The sequence below is a fragment of the Trichechus manatus genome, unplaced genomic scaffold (assembly GCF_000243295.1).
Source record: "Trichechus manatus latirostris isolate Lorelei unplaced genomic scaffold, TriManLat1.0 scaffold00007, whole genome shotgun sequence".
NCBI lineage: Eukaryota > Metazoa > Chordata > Mammalia > Sirenia > Trichechidae > Trichechus > Trichechus manatus.
The window spans coordinates 21,461,824-21,480,274 of record NW_004443943.1 but is presented as its reverse complement, the minus strand read 5'-3'; the positions used below and the strand labels follow the sequence as shown (position 1 = coordinate 21,480,274).

The window sequence follows — 18,451 nt, the reverse complement described above, 5'->3', positions numbered from 1 at the left end:
CTATATTACAGCAATTCTCTCGCTCTGTCTAGATGTATTTCTGGTCATATAAGTAATGGTTATAACAGTGTTGGAACACCTTCAGAATGCTTCACGTAACCCTGAATTGCTACGGCAACTGTGCCAATTTTCTCCTTTTCATTAGTTCTTACGTATGTCTTATCAGCTAAAGTCCAGGAAGAGATTGACCGTGTGGTTGGCTGACACTGGAGCCCCTGTATGCAGGACAGGGACAGCATGCCCTACACGGATGCTGTGGTACACAAGATCCAGAGATACATTGACCTCATCCCCACCAACCTGCCCCACGCAGTGACCCAAGACATCAAATTCAGAAACTACCTCATTCCCAAGGTAAGATTTGTTTCTCCTACACTGCATCTCAGTGCTCTTGAAGTTCCATATTCGCAGTATGATTCCAGTCCTCTACTAACACAGGATGGAAGAAATGAAAAAGGCCTAAGTGTGCAACTAGATGGATTTTGTGTTCTTTCCAATTTGGGGCCTAAGGTTTATAATAAGTATTGATATCTGGCAGTGTAGGTCTCCAAATTTTATTATGCTTCTTTAGGGTTGTTTTCAATAAGCTTAGCTGTTTACATTTCCAAATAAATTCTAGTATCACACTAAAGAAATGGAGGCAGAAATTAAGGCTGTCAAGAGTATCATACCTATAGGGGAGTTGAGAAAACCACATGCATGCTCAGGGCAAGATGCATACTAAGAAATTACCTGAGAAGACCCTATGCTTTCACCTCTGGATGATCACTAGTCTCAGTGCAAGCCTGGTGAAGTGTTGAAGGAGGTCTTTGAAAATACCGAGATGGCTTTTTTTTTCTTTTTTCACCTGGAAACAAGGAAATCTCTGTCAAAACACTAGGTGAACACAAGCTAAGAAACAGAGATGTACACACACATCCAGGAAGACAGTCATAGCAAAAATAGTTAAGGGAAGTCACTAAATAAACAGACAACTACAGACTTTGACAACTAAAAAAAAAAGATGAAACCCTGGATCTACTCAGTTTATTTGTGTCTGTTTATTCCAGGGCACGACCATATTAACATCACGGACTTCTGTGCTTCACAATGACAAAGAATTCCCCAACCCAGAGACATTTGACCCTGGTCACTTTCTGGATGAGATTGGCAACTTTAAAAAGAGTGACTACTTCATGGCTTTTTCAGCAGGTAATAGAAATTTACATCCATCTGTAATTCAGGAAACAGGATACATGTATGAGATCAGTTGGGACTTGCATACTGTCTACTCTGGGTAAACTTGCTCCTTGTACATGATCACGAGCATCACTCCCAATGCCCATGCGCTTTCCCATTCATGATACATCCTCATTATTAGGCCAGATCAGTGGGTCCTTGGGGATGTGATTCAGTTCTTTCAAAGTGAGAATGCTAAAAAATGGGTTGATAGATTTCGTCTTCAAATACACCACAGAATTCTTGATAAAAACTCTCAATGCAATAGGAACAGAAGAGAAATTCCTCAACATAATAAAGGGCATCTATACAAAACCAACAGCCAATATCATTCTCAATGTAGAGAGACTGAAAACATTCCCGCTGAGAATGGGAACAAGACAAGGATGCCCTTTACACCAATCCTATTTAACACTGTGCTGGAAGTCCTAACTAGAGCAATAAGGCAAGAAAAAGAAAGGGCATTCAGATTGTTAAGGAAGAAGTAAAACTATCCCTATTCACAGAACATATTATACTATACATACAAAAGCCTAAAGATTCCACAAGAAAACTACAGGAACTAATGGAAAGATTCAGCTGAGTAGCAGGATACAAGATAAACACACAAAAATCAGTTGGATTCCTACATACAAATAAAGAGAACTATGGAAAGGAAATCAGGAAAGCAATACCATTTGTAATAGCCCCTAAAAAAAATAAAATACTTAGGAATAAATCTAACCAGGGATGTAAAAGACCTATACAAAAAAAAACTACAAAACACTACTGCAAGAAACCAAAAGAGAACTACATAAATGGGAAAACACACCATGCTCATGAATAGGTAGACTTAACATTGTGAAAATGTCAATTCTACCCAAAGCAACCTACAAATACAATGCAATTCCAATCCAAATACCAGCAGTATTCCTTAATGAGATGAAAAACTAATCATTAACTTTATATGGAAAAGAAAGAGGCCCCAAATAAGGAAAGTATTATTGAAGAAAAAGAAGAAAGTAGGAGGCCTTGCACTACCCGACTGCAGAACCTACTATACAGCTATTGTAGTCAAAACAGCCTGGTACTGGTACAAAGACAGACACATTGATCAATGGAACAGCATTGAGAACCCAGATGTAAATCCATCTATCTACCTATGGCCACCTGATCTTTGACAAAGGCCCAAAGTCCATTAAATGGAGAAAAGACAGTCTTTTTAACAAATGGTGCTGGCAAAACTGGATATCCATCTGTAAAAAAATGAAACAGTACTCGTATCTCACATCATACACAAAAACTAATCCAAAATGGATCAAAGACCTAAATATAAAATGAAAAACTATAAAGATCATGGAAGAAAAAATAAGGTCAATGCTAGTGGCCCTACTGTATGGCATAAACAGCATATAAACCATAATTAACAATACACAAACACCAGAAGATAAGTTGGATAACTGGGATCTTCTAAAAATTAAACACTTAAATGCTCATCAAAAGACTTCACCAACAGGAAAAAGAGAACCTACAGACTGGGAAAAAAATTTTGGCTATGACATATCCAGCAAAGGTGTAACCTCTAAAATCTGTAGGAAAATCTAACACCTCTGCAATAAAAAGACAAATAATCCAATTAAAAAATGGGCAAAGGATATGAACAGACACTTCACCAAAGAAGACATTCAGGCAGCTAACAGACATATGCGGAAATATTCGTGATCACTAGCCATTAGAGAAATGCAAATCAAAACTACAATGAGATACCATCTCACCCTGACATTACTGGCATGAATCAGAAAAACAGAAAATAACAAATGTTGGAGAGGTTGCAGGAAATTGAAACTCTTATGCACTGCTGGTGGGAATACAAAATAGTACAACAATTTTAGAAAACTATATGACATTTCCTTAAAAAGCTAGAAATATAAATACCATATGATCCAGCAATCCCACTCCTAGGAATATATCCTAGAGAAATAAGAGCCGTCCCATGAATAGACATATGCATACCTATGTTCACTGCAGCATTGTTCACAATAGCAAAAAGATGGAAACAACCTAAGTGCCCATAAAAAGATGAATGGATAAATAAACTATGGTACATATACACAATGGAACACTATGCAACAATAAAGAACAATGATGAATCTTTGAAGCATCTCACAACATGGATGAATCTGGAGGGCATCACGCTGATTGAAATAAGTCAATCACAAAATGACAAATATTGTATGAGACCACTACTATAAAAACTCATGAAAGGTTCACACATAAAAAGAAACAATCTTCAATGGTTATGAGGAAGCGGAGGGGTGGGAATGAAAAAACACTAAATAGACAATACATAAGTGGTAACTTTGGTGAAGGGTAAGACAGTACACAATACTGAGGAAGTCAGCACAACTTGACCAAGACTTGGCTACTACAATCATGGGGGTGATCACATTATATCAAATCTTATCATGGAAGTGATCACATCATCATACGACTGCCAAACTACATTAAAACTGCCAAACCACTGAGAATCATGGCCTGCCAAGTTGACACGCAACCTTAATGATCACAGTATATTTACAAATAATATACATTATACTGTTGTTATTGTTAGGTGCTGTCGAGTCAGTTCCGACTCATAGCGATTCTATGTACAACAGAACGAAATACTGCCCAGTCCTGCGCCATTGTCACAATCTTTGTTATGTTTCAGCCCATTGTTGCAGCCACTGTGTAATCCATCTCATCGAGGATCTTCCTCTTTTTTGCTGACTCTCTACCTTACCAAGCATGATGTCCTCCTCCAGGGACTAGTTCCTCCTGATAACATGTCCAAAGTATGTGAAACGAAGTCTCTCCATCCTTGCTTCCAAGAAGCACTCTGACTGTACTTCTTTCAAGACAGACTTGTTCACTCTTTTGGTAGTCCACAGTATGTTCAATATTCTTCACCAATGCCATAATTCAAAAACATTAATTCTCCTTTAGTCTTCCTTATTCATCGTCCAGCTTTTGCATGCATATGAGGCAATTGAAAATATCAGGGATTGGGTTAGGCCCACCTTAGTCCTCAAAGTGACATCTTTGCTTTTCAACACTTTAAAAAGGTCTTTTGCAGCAGAGTTGCTCAATGCAATACATCCTTTAATTTCTTGACTGCTGTTTGCATGAGTGTTGATTGTGGATCCAAGTAAATGAAATCCTTGACAACATCAGCCTTTTCATGATGTTGCTTATTGATCCAGTTGTAAGGATTTTTGTTTTCTTTATGTTGAGGTGTCATCCATACCAAAGGCTATAGTCTCATCTTCATCAATAAGTGCTTCAAGTCCTCTTAGGTTTCAGCAAGCAAGGCTGTGTCATCTGCATATGGTAGGTTGTTAATGAGACTTCCTCCAATCCTGATGTAACATTCTTCTTCATATAGGCCAGCTTTTTGGATTATTTGCTCAGCATGCAGATTGAATAACTATGGTGAAAGGATACAACCCTGACATGCACCTTTCCTGATTCTAAAGCACGCAGTATCTCCTGGTTCTGTTCGAATGACTGACTCTTTGTCAATGTATAAGTTCTGCATGAGCACAGTCAAGTGTTCTGGAATTCCCATTCTTCGTGATGTTATCGATAATTTGCTAATGAGAAACTAATTTGCCTTTGCATTACATATTATACACATACGTATAGACATATGGGATTAAAAGTGGTTCTTTACAATATTGGGTTTATAGTCTATGTATTATTCAACTTGCTGTTTTTCTACTAAACAATATGCCAGGAAAACCCCTCAGACAATAGGAACATGGGCAAATGAAACTAAAGGACAGATTGCAAAAGAGGAACTGCAAATGGCTATTACATATATGAAAAGATTACAAATATCAGGAATGAAAGAGATGACATTACTACAGATTTTACAGATATTAAAAAATAATAAGAGACTGCTACAAACAGTATATGCTAATATATTAGAAAACTCTGATGAACTAGACAAATTCACTGAAAGACACAAACTACAGACACTCTCTCAAAAGATATCAATAAATAATCTGAACATTCCTGTGTCTATTTAAAAAAATTGAATTTCTAGTTAAAAAATGTTTCTTCTAAGAAAGCTCCTGGCCCAGATGGTGTCTCTGGTTGAATTCTACCAAACATTTTTAAAAATACTAATACTAATTTTGCACAAAAATTTCCAGACAATTGAAGAGGATGGAAAAATTCCCAACTCATTCTATGAGGTCAGAATTACTCTGATACCAAAACCAGACAAAGACATTACAATCAAAGAAAACTAAAGCACACTATCCTTTATGAATGTAGATTTTAAAATGTTTAAATTTTAACAAACTAAATTCTATAATATATAAAAGAGGCAGATGTATTATGACCAAGGGATGTCTATCCAAAGAATGCAGGTTGATTTAGCATTTGAAAATAAATCAATATACTTCACCACATTAACGGACTAAAAAGAAAAATCATACAATAATTGCAATAGATCCAGAAAAAGCATTTAAAAATTCACATCCATTCCTGGTAAAAACATTCAGGAAACTAGTAATAGAAGGGAATTTCCTCAACCTAATAAAGGGCACCAATTTAAAAGAAAGAAACCTTGTTAGCATAATGCTTAATGTTGACAAAATAAATACTTTCCCCTTAGATCAGGAACAAGATAAGGTTGTCCACTGTCATTATTTCTATTCAACATTACATTGAAAGTCCACCCCATGTAATAAGACAAGAAAAAGAAATTAAAGTGATCTAGGTTAGAAAAGAAGTAAAACTATCTTAATTCCCAAAACATTTGACAGTCACTGTAAATCAACAAAGAGAGCTACTAAAGCTAATATGAGTTCAGCAATGTTTCAGGATACAACATCAATAGACAAAATCAATTTTATTTCTATATACTAGAAATAAATAATCAAAATAGAAATGAAAAGAAATACCTTTTACAATAGCATCAAAAATGTGGCATACTTAGCGATAAATATGACAAAAGATGTTCAAGACTTCTACACTGAAAACAGCAAAATGTTGCTGAAAGAAATTAAAGAATGCCTAAAAGGAGAGATAAATTGTACCCATGAATCAAAGGACTCTATACAGATGTCAGTTCTCCCAAATTAATCTATAAATTTATTCCAATACCAATCAAAATCACAGCAATCATTTTTGTAGAAATTGACAGGCTGATTCTAAAATCATATAGAAATGCAAAGGGCCTACCATAGCAAAAACATCTTTGAAAAAGAATAAAGTTAAAAGAATTTACACTATCTGAATTCAAGACTTATTATAAAGCTACAGCAATCAAAACTGTGATTTTGACATAAAGATAGGCAAATAGATCAATGAAACTGAATAGAGAGTTCAGAAATAAACCCACACATGTATGATACGGTCAACTGATTTTTAAGAAATTCCGTTTAAAGGCAATTCAGTGCAAAAAGAATTATAGTCTTTTCGATCATTGATGATGGAGCAATTGGACATTCATATGCAAAACAAAAAGAAGAACAACAACTTTAATGTATACCTTCCATGTCCCTGGGTGGCGCAAACTGACTGCACCCAACTACTAGCCTAAAGATTGGTGGTTTGAATCAACCCAGTGATGCCATGGAAGAAAGTTCTGGTGATCTGCTTCCCATAAGGATTACAGCCAAGAAAACTCTATGGAGCAGTTCCACTTTGTAACACATGGGGTTGCCATGAGTTGGAATTGACTCCATGGCAATGGGTTTAGCTTTTAGTTTCCATGATAAAAAAAATCAATTCAAAATTATAGATAAAGACGTAAAATCTAGAACTATAAAACTTCTAGAGAAAACAAGATAAAAATCTTTCTGACCGTGGGTTAAGGAAAGATTTATTAGAAGCATACTCCATAAAATAAAAATTAATTCATTGGACTTCATTCAGATTCAGAACTTCTGCTCTATGAAGAGCACTGTTAAAAGAATGGACAAGCCATAGATTAGGAGGAAATACTTGCAAATCACATATCTAGTAGAGAACCTGCATCCAGATTATATAACAAACAAATATATAACAATCTCAATAATTAAAAAACCCAATAAAACAAAGAACAAAACATTTGAAAAGACACTTCATCAAAAAAAGATACATAGATTGCAAATAAACACATGAAAAGATGTTCAACATTATTAGTAATTAGGAAAGTGCAGATTAAAACCACAGTCAGATACTGTGATATACCTATAAGTATGTGTAAAATTAAAATGACTGACCATAAGATGTAGAGGAACTGAAACTCTTATATAGTGCTAGTCAGAACATAAAATAATACTACTTTGGAAAATAGTTTGTTTCTTTAAAAGGTAAACATGTATCTATCATATGATCCAGCCAGTCTATTCTAGGCATTTATAAAGAAAAATGAAAGCATCATTTTATAAAAGAGGTCCACACATGTTCATATAATTTTTATTTGTAGTAGCCAAAAACTAGACACAACTGAAACGTCTTATCATCAGATGAAATTGATCATTCCCATGTAGGCTGGCCAGATGGACTGGAGCTCAGGGTAGGGCTTAAGTTTTGTGCAGGACTAGGAAGTCCAGCCTGGGGTGACCCCTCAGGTGAGTTTTCTCTGTTGCACTCATTTATCATGAAAGATATAGTGGAGAAAAACAAAAAATAAATACTAACAGGGTAAATAGCAAAGTGGTTAGCAACCTCTACTTTGCACTGGTTTGCCTAGATCTGCCACTCAAAAGCTGTGTAACCTTGAACAAGATACTTAACAGAGCATCACCTCAGTTGTTTTGTAGGTAAAACGGATATAATAGTAGTGGTAGACGGAATAATGCCTCCCATCTCCCGCAAATATGTCCATGTCATAATCCCCAGAACCTGTGAACATACGATTATCTTACTTTACATGGTAAAAAAGACACTGTAAATGTGATTAAATTAAGGATTTTGACATGAGGAGATTAACTTGGATTAGTTGGGTGGGCTCAATCTAATCACAGGGGGTTTTATAGTGGAAGAGAATAAGAGTCAGCAGTAGGAGATGTGATGATCAAAGCGAGAGGTTGGAGTGATGTGAAGGGATCAGGAGCCAAGGAATGCAGGTAGCCTCTAGATGCTGAAAAAGGCAGGGAAACAGATTCTCTTCTAGACACTCCAGAAGGAGCTAGCCATGCTGACACCTTGACTTTAGCCCATTAAGGCTGATTTTGGACTTTTGACCTCCAGAACTGTAAGATAATAAATTTGTGTTGCTTTATGCCATTAAGTTTGTGGCAATTTGTTCCAGCAATAGAAAACTAATACAAATAGTATCTACCTCATAGGTTAATGAGAAGGATTAAGTAATGTCAAACAGACAAAGTGCCAGAAACAGTGTACAGGGGATCAGAAATTGAGGAATGGGGAAGGTGGCGATGGAGGGGAGATCACAATGTCAATGATACTCTGGGTAGGCTTCATTGAGAAAGTGGCATTAGAACAATATATGAGACTGCCTGTTGGCCCACATCTTTGCCAACATTTACATTAATACATTTTCATTTGCCAACCAAGAAGGTTTAAAAGGCAAGCAGTGTGGTTTTAATCTGTATTTTTTATTTTTAAGATCTTTTCATATGTGTAATAGCCATTGCATTTCCTCTTCTGTAATCTCTCCTTTAGTATCATTTGCCCATGTTTCTATTGCCTTAGGGATTTTTCTGGCATATTGTTTAGTAGAAAAACAGCATGTTGAAGAATAATATATAGAATATAAACCCAATATTGTAAAGAACTACTTTTAATCCCATATATATAGAATGTGTACTATATATATTATTTGTAAATATATACTTATGTACACATTTATGTAAAGATATACATGTATGCCTATACACACGTTATCTTAAAAATGTATGCCAAAGTATAAGTGGCTTCCTCTGGGAGAGGAGTTGGGAGAGAGTAATGGGTGATGCCACTTCTCATTTCATACACTTCAAACAGAATGAAGAAAAAACGTGACCATAATTTGAAGTGTATAGAATGTTTAGCTGTTTATGCTTTGGAGATAACATGAGGCTATGACTTTATGAGCATTTACACTTTTCTTAAGGGTAAAACAATGTGGTAGAAACTAGAAAAAGAATAAAATCTGGCGATGCCTTCAAGGGATTTTGTTCTTGGGGAGAGAATAACACTCAGAACACATGATCAGCAACATGAAAACATATATTAATACTTGAAGTCAAGTTGGAAACATGAACAAAAATATTTCAAATCTTTGTTTAGTGATCATGGTGACAACAAAGTGGCGGCATGAATTCTAACACTTAATGTTCATTCCTCCTCATTGCTGATCTTCTCAATATTCCCCTACAGGTTGGAGCTGCTCCTTGACATTTGCTCTCACTTTCAAATCCAAATCTCTAGTAACTCTAGGTGACACTCAGTCAAGAGAGCTTTCCTGCCTTTATCCACTTTGTCCTTTCTCTGTATTTATCATTATAATAATCAGTATGGCCATTTTAGACTTCTTTTTTTTTTTCATTTCTTCCCTGCATTATGTGCAAAAGATGGAATGTCTAACACTGACACAACCAAACATAATATTTTTTCTTTAGAACATATGGAGGAGAAATGGCTGTGAAGTGGCACATACTAACCATTTTTGCTTTGTTTCAGAGTGGTAACACAGTAATAACTCAGATAAGTATTAAGGTAAAAAAAAAAAACTAAACCTGTTGCTGTCCAGTCAATTCTGCCTCAAAGCTTCCCTATAGGACAGGGTAGAACTGTCCCATAGGGTTTCCAAGGAGTGGCTAGTGGACTTGACCTGCCGACCTTTTGGTTAGCAGCCATATCTCTTAACCACTGTGCTACCAGGGCTCCAAGTATTAAGGCAGGTGGTGACGAATACAAGTGTTACAGAGGATGGCAAATAGGTGATAAGTTTGTGCCATGAAGCTCAGGAAACTCCTTAATGGATGCTGGAATTTCACTGGGTCTTGAAAGAACTGAGAGACGTGGAGAGGAGAGTTCAGAGAAGGCATCCCTGGTACTGGAAAGGAGGTGAACAATGGCCCAGAGGAGGGGGAGTTGCAGGCAACAGCGCAGCAGCAATCAGACAGTCTGTCTTTCAGAGAGGAATAAAGTAGAGTTGGTGGGAGGGCAGCATAGAGCCAAACCCTTTGCCAATGAGGGTGGTGTCAATGTTCTTTGGGTCAACCAGAGGCTTCAAGGTAAAGTTCTGTAAAATCATGTTCAGGAATAAAAACAGCTCTTTATGGGCCAGGCCCTCTCCCAGACAAATTTGTTTTCCTGAAAATAACAACCACAGAGACTACATATTCTTTGAACACTATATTTCTGAATTAAAATATGCATTAACTATTTGATGAATGATTGAATAGAGGGATGGATAGAAGACAGGTTGGCTGGAAGTATGGTGGGATAGATACATAGACAAAAGGATGGACACACTTGATGTCCATTTAACATCTTAATGGGCACCCTTCATTCAACAAATATTTACTGAGTATCAGCTCTATCCCAAGCACTTCATTAAGTCTTCCCACATTACTACTGTCTTTGACATTTCAAGTTTCCATCAATCTTTTTCTAGAAACACACCCACATCATTTTCCTAAGGTTATTAAAGGGAGAAGGATTAATAGGAGGGGGCTCATATATCTGTGTTTCCCTTCCTACCTCTGGTATAAAATTCAGCCAAAGACTTTTTTCTCTCATGCACTTTGAAAAGTACAAGTCTAAACATGTTGCTCTATGACTGTGAAACTTTAAAAGACTCCCCATTAAAAGACTCCCCATGCCTGTTCTATGGAATAAGGCCCAAACTGATAATCTGGACTTTTGGTTCTGTTCCCAGTCTGACATTTCATATCTTTCCTTCTACTCTTCCTACCCTATACACTCAGCCCTAGCCATACCCACTCTTAAACAATCTCCAACACAACATGCAGTTTCAAGATGTATCTCATGCTTTTCCTTTTGGTTAAGATGCACTTCTCGGGGGACCTCATGCCATCAAGAAAGCAGTGCCGGGAGCAGAGCGTGACCTTTGCACCGGGGTCCCTGTGCCGAGAAGCTCCTAGTCCAGGGCAACACTGATGAGAAGGCCGACAGAGAGAGAAAGACTTTCCCTGGAGCTGAGGCCCTGAATTTGGACTTTTAGCCTACTTTGACTGTGAGGAAATAAACTTTTCTTCGTTAAAACCAAAAAAAAAAAAAAAAAAAGATGCACTTCTCTTATGCTTCCTTCCTTTGTGATTCCCTCAGGTAGTAGAATCTGTCTCTGGGTTTTCTCAGCATTATATTCATGTTTCCACTGAGGCATGGATCACTTTGAGATCATAATTCTCTATTTACTTTTCTACCCTGATGCAATGTGAGTTCCTAGAAGGGAGGACACAGTTCTTGTCATCTTGGTATCTACAATGCCAGACCCAAGCAAGCATCAAAGGCCATAGAATAGATAAAAGCAATACCAACTCAAAACACATACTACAGGTGAAAAACAAAACTCGTTGCTGTCAAGTTGATTCCAACTCATAGCAACCCTATAGGACAGAGTAGAACCGCCCCATAGGGTTTCCAAGGAGTGGCTGGTGGATTCGAACTGCCAACCTTTTAATTAGCAGCTGTAGCTCTTAACCACTGTGCCACCAGGGCTCCTCACTACAGGTGAGGAGACCCTAATATCTAAGATGGAGAATCATGATTGGAGGAAGATCAGAGTGCTCTGTAATAATTTCATGGTATCCTGCCTCATTCTCCAAGTTTATTTGCCCTTCCAATTACTTTCCAGGAAGTCTGAACATCCTTAATATAGAGCAAATGCCTTGCTCCTATCTCTGAGATCCATTGTTGCTATCATTAGGTGGCCATGTACAACAGAACGAAACACTACCCGGTCCTGCACCATTCTCACAATTGTTGTTAAGCTTGAGCCCATTGTTGCAGCCACTGTGTCAATCCATCACATCAAAGGTCTTCCTCTTTTTCACTGACTCTCTGCCAAGAATGATGTCCTTCTCCAGGGACTGGTCCTTCCTGATAATATGTCCAAAGTACGTGAGACAAAGTCTCGCCATCCTCACTTCTAAGGAGCATTCTGGCTGTACTTCTTCCAAGACAGATTTGTTCGTTCTTCTGGTAGTCCATGGTATATTCAATATTTTTCATCAACATCATAATTCAGAGGCATCAATTCTTCTTCAGTCTTCCTTATTCATTGTCCAGCTTTTGCATGCATATGAGGCAATGGAAAATATTATGGCTTAGGTTAGGCACACCTTAGTCCTCAAAGTGACATCTTTGCTTTTTAACACTTTAAAGAGATCTTTTGCAGCAGATTTTACCAATGCAATACATCATACTTCCATGGGCGTTGACAGTGGATCCAAGTAAAATGAAATCCTTGACAACTTCAAGATTTTCTGATTATCATGATGTTGCTACTGAAGGCTGTAGTCTTTGATCTTCGTCAGTAAGTGCTTCAAGTCCTCTTCACTTTCAGCAAGCAAGGTTGTGTCATCTGCATATTGCAGGTTGTTAATGAATCTTCCTCCTATCTTGATGTCATGTTCTCCTTCATATAGTCCAGCTTCTCTGGGTTTTATTGACTCTGCAAAGGCATTCTGCTAAGTGGATCTTAACAAATTATGAATAATATTGCAAAGAATTAGAATTCCAGAACACTTACTTGTGCTTATGCAGGTCCTGTACACAGACCAAGAGGCAATTGTTCAAACAGAACAAGGGAATACTGCATGGTTTAAAATCAGGAAAGGTGTGCATCAGGATTGTATCCCTTCTCCATACTTATTCAAGCTGTATGCTGAGATCTCTGTAAAAATACCCCTCTCTTTCTTCTCTTCCTGCTCCCTGTCCTTTGTGAGGCAGCAAAAATGTCTTTGTTCCATTAAAATGTTGCTTATTCCATTTTATGCATCACCATGGGGTATTAGAGAGCAGAAAGCAGGCAGCTTCACTCTCTTGGCCCCTACAGCAGCCTGTGTTTCCCTATTCATACTGTATTATAGTGATCTATTTACTCATCTCCTTCCCTGCCTGTGATGTGAGGCCCTTGAGTGCACATTTTGTGTGTGTGGATATTTCTATCCTCAGAGCTCAGCCTGACGGGGTAGGGAGCACCACGCAGAAGATATTCAATAAATTTACAGTGCTAGATAATTTTTTTTTTTTTTTTTTTTTATATCCCAGATACAATTAAGTCTGTTTTTTTTTTTTTTTTTTTTGGCATTTTGGAAAGTCTAAATGAGTTTAACCTTGACTTTTGTGTTGTACTGTTCACTTCACAACTTGGTCCATACAGAGTTTAGAATTTGCAGAGGAGAGACCATAATAGGATCCTCAGGAAGAAAGGATCTTGACCTTACCTGGAACCATTGGGAGCTTATAATCCTGAGATTTTCACTGAATTTTTCAATCAAGGTAAGAAAATCTTCATCTGTATAATCAAAACAACTCTGGAAAATAATGGAGCAGATCACATGGCAGGGAACACAGGCCAAGAAGAAACTGGGATCACAGGGTGAGGTTAAAGAATTGGAAGCATTTTAAAAATACCATTAAAATATACATATAAGACTTTGTCTTTCAGATAGCAGGTAAAGGTAATTTTAAAAACTTTAAAACATTATCTACCTAGAAATTCCATGACAAGCAACAAGGTCAGCATGCATAAAATCAACATATCACTTCTCTTCTCAATTTGAATTGACCATTCCGACCTAGCTAGTTTAATTATGGCTTTCCCAATACCCCATTCCCATACCCTGCCTTTACTGACACCATTCTGTAATCCTAGATGCCTGCTATTTTGGAGAAGAAAGGAAAAAAAATTTAAACGTCACTTTTAAAAACATCTAGTAATTCAAATTATCAGGGAAGAATCACATCTGTCTGCAAAGCCTGCAGACAACTAAGCATTGATATAGGACAGAAAAGAATAGTTAGGGGCCTCAAGCCTTTTTATATATAATGAATTGTTAAAGGTACCATATGTAGACCAGAGAGGGAGAGTAAAGAGAGAGATTATGAGTGGATTTAGGTGTTTGAAGGAAGAAATGAAAAAAAAACAAAAATCTTCCGTGTTATATGTGTAGGAAAACTAACACAAGTGAATAGAAACTATAAAAAGATAAGATTTGCTTACCTAAAACAAAAGTAAAATGAGAAATTTTTATTTCAAACTTAAGTCGCAAGTAGAGGAAACAAAAAAGGTTAAACTGATAAATAAATTTACTTCTTCATTTCAATTAAAAATAACAATAATAATTTCCTGCTCTAGGAAGTCATGCCCATCATCTCCAATAAGCACCAAATTCAATTTATTTGGGCAAAGTTTGCCCTCTTGTGGATTTGGGGGATATTGCTCTGTACAGCCAACAATAGAATACAGTGTGGAGTCCCTGGGTCTGCAAAGGGTTAGCTCGGATGCTAATTGAAAGCTTGGAGGTTCAAGTCCACCCAGAGGCACCCTGGAAGAAACGCCTGGTGATCTACTTCCAAAAAACCATCCATTGAAAATCCTTTGGAGTACAGATCTACTCTGACACACACAGCGTTCCCATGATTCAGAGTCAACTCAATGGCAACTACAATAATAAATTTTAAAGTTTGACCATCATTTAGGTTATTTTCATCATTTAACAGATAGAGAAATTAAAGCAGAGGAAAGGTTTTCTTTATTGATTTGGGGATCTGTAAAATGAAACTATTATAATCAAATGATCAATATGCCTTATATGTAAAAAGCCCCCAAATTCACATCTACAGAAGGGTGACTTGAATCAAAAATATTGTGAAGAAATGACAGGGCATTAAAGACTATGAAGCCTGCAGAGTTAGCTGCTTCTCTATGCCAGGCTCCTTTTCATCTAAAACCCAAAACACTGCAGGGATCTAAGCTTTTAGAAAAAGTTTTATTTTAGCTAGAGTGGTAGAGGTGATCTGGGAAGTCTTGGGGATTTCTCTGTGTATGTGTATATATGTGTGTGTGTGTGTGTGTGTGCGACTAACAGGCAAAATCAGATTTTCAATCTTTCCTATTAGTTCATTTGGGAGAGGGAATTTAAAAAAACAGGCTAGTCTGAAATCCAAGATGAAAATCAGAAGCACACGACAAGCACTTTAAGGTCAGCAGAATTACCAGGGGGCAGTTAATACTTACCATAAAGATCCTAACGCAAAATCCAAGAAAGAAGGGAAAAAAAATAAGCAAAGCTGAAAACAGATCCAATTTACAGTTAAGGAAGATAGAGTAAAGGGTTATCAATGATAGCTGAAATCTAGTTAATTTATCATCTTATAACCTAGTATTTGTATATACCGTAGAATTATGCTGTAGCATATATTTTCTTAAAATATATAAATCAATAGAGCAAGTAGTAACATTTAATAACTCATGTTGATAGTTTTAAAGGGGTTCTGTGTTTACAAAGAAATCACAATTGATGAGAGTTACACAAAGAGATGCCCAGACAATGAAAACCATACATAATCATCCTTCTTGGTCAGAACTGCAGGCTTGGGCCTTGGCAGAAACCCTCAAACATGTGAGGCTAATCGTACACAGAGTCCAAAGAAGTGAAAGCAAAGGATACTTGTTTCATGGTCCACAGGATTATGATGAGGTCATTACCACTGTCTCCCTGACAACGCTCTGGAATAAGTAACTGAAATTGTATTGTGAAAAAGAAAAAACATTGCTTTTTAACACTGAAAAAATGAGACTCAAAACCTTCTACCTTCATGACTATCTGATTTGAAAATAATCAAAGCCTGGGAAGATGAGGATTAAAAGAGCCTTTTATACCTACACTGTGTGCACAATCATGTGACCACACACACAGCTTAGATACACAAATGCTCCCCCATTCTCTGCTTCAAACCCTCCCTCCTCTCCTGTGGGCTGATAGTCTCTACCCACAAGGAAAGACTTGGCTGCCCTTGAAATGTTTCCAAGGACACCATTAGAGAAGAGAGAGGTCTGTTAAGGTCAGTGATACAGAGCAAAGAAAATTACCCACACTTGGTTTCTCTCAACTCTTCCGCTAGGCTATGGGCTTCCTTCTGAACGTGGTCCTCAATGCTCCTCTTCCCCATCCTGAAATTCTGAAGGGTCATGAGGGAGAAAAGCCTGGTCTCCTTCCATGTCTCTCCGTTGCTGAAAATGACTTCAGCCAGGAGGGAGAACAGAAACTAGAAGGGAGATCTTGGCAAGAAAAGGGTGCTGACACTTGGCAGCCACAAGGATGGACCAAGCTGTTTTCATCCAACCCACCCCCCATTACCACTGCCCAACACATACACATGCTCACCCACCAAGTCCTCTGTTAGCTTTTTCAACTACTGGGAAAATGCTTCTTCAAGAAAACGCCTCTCCCAGATCAATCAAGGCTTCCTTCACTGCTTCATATTCATGCAACACCACAGTGGGCTTCGTGCCAAAATACAGAGTAAACACAAGGCCATAGAGTTTTGAGAACTGGGAAATGGAAAACAGGTGCAAATTATTATTCGAAAGTCACTAATTGGTCTGTATCTCGTGCATGATTCAGACTGAAATTATTATCATTGTATTGATGTCTCTATTTTGCCACACAAAGCTTCAAATATTTCTGAATTTGAATATTTCTAAATATGATGATGACTTTATAGCCGCCATTTATGAAGGGCCTCTGATGTGTCAAGGGAACATTATTACAATTAATCATCACGTCAATACCTTGAGTATGTTTATTTACCACCATTTTACAGATAAAGGAACTGAGGTTATGAGAATTTAAATTTAGTTCCAGTGTCCTATAGCTCTGGTGGTGCAGTGGGTAAGAGCTCAGCACCTAACCAAAAGGTCGCAGTTCGAATCTGCCAGCTGCTACTTGTCCTATAGGTTCTCTATCAGTCGGAATTGACTTGACAGCAACAGGTTTGGGTTTTTTTGGTCCTATAGCTAGTAAGGAGCCCTAGAGGTACAGTGGTTAAGCATCTGGCTGCTTACCAGGAGGTCGGCAGTTGGAATCCACCAGCCACTACTTGGAAATCCTATGGGGCAGTTCTACTCTGTCCTTTAGGGTCGTCATGAGTTGGAATTGACTCAATGGCAACAGATATAGCTAGTAAACAGAAGACTCAAATTGGAACTGCCACTGAGTTGACCTGACACCTGAGTAATTTATCAGTCCCCAATGCCCACCTTTTGACTAATATCTAGTAGGCTGATTTGGGTTCACCTGTAAACCTCTTCCTATGGGGATTCTATTCAGTAGCACTATGACAAATACTAGAAATTCATGTTTTTAAAAATTAGCCCATATGATTCCAAGCCAGCCCAGTTTGAGATCGGTGGGTACTGCTAACACAGAAAGAGAGTGAGCACCACAGAGGCAGTGCCAGGACAGGCAGCATCTCATGGAAGAATGATTTCCTCCATCCTGCAGCATTCCCAGGCCACAGCCAGCAGCTCTGTGCAGAGTCCGAAAAGACGTTGTCACCACCAGGGCCTCCCTGGTTACTGCTTTCTTTCCTTCACCCAGGCTAGTCCTCAACCTGTTGCTATTTAATTGATATCAGGCACAGTCTGCTTCTTAGGAGAAATTGAATGATCATGGTTAATCTGAACAGAACACATGGGTTATGTAGTAGTAGAATGAAATCTCTAATCACAAATTACTTCCAAAACCATTTACCTTCAGCCAAAATATCACAGCAAATGACTGTGAAACAATGAAGGGCAGCATTGCTCCCTCCTTTTGCCACTTGACCACTTTATTATTTTGAATGTACCTTACAATGACATTAATAGTTCTCTTCTCCCAAAATACATTAATTCATTCCATTATTTCTGATGATGAGAGATCAAAAAAAAGCAAGGAAGACATCCAAATCCACAGGGAACATTTTGTTTCACAATGATCTATTTTAATACTTTGCCTCCAGGAATACATTTTATTTAAACCAACCCACTGCCATTGAGTCAATTGTGACTCATAGTGACCCTGTAGGCAGAGCAGAACTGCCCCATAGGGTTTCCAAGGCTGTAAATCTTTCTTTTTTTCCTCACTCAAGTTGGTTAACTTAATCAAGTTGATTAAGTTATCAGTTTTTTTTTTATTGTACTTTAGATGAAGTTTTACAGAACAAATAGTTTCTCATTAAACAGTCAGTACACATATTGTTTTATGACATTGGTTAACAACCCCACGACATGTCAACACTCTCCCTTCTC

The 18,451-nt window shown here is 37.7% G+C and overlaps 2 pseudogenes; one reads left to right on the top strand and one right to left on the bottom strand.

Moving 5' to 3' along the window:
• Positions 1-1,280, top strand: part of LOC101349758 (cytochrome P450 2C18-like) — a 70,474-nt pseudogene extending 69,194 nt beyond the window's left edge.
• A 12,234-nt stretch (positions 1,281-13,514) lies between these two features.
• Positions 13,515-18,451, bottom strand: part of LOC101349501 (cytochrome P450 2C9-like) — a 9,463-nt pseudogene continuing 4,526 nt past the window's right edge.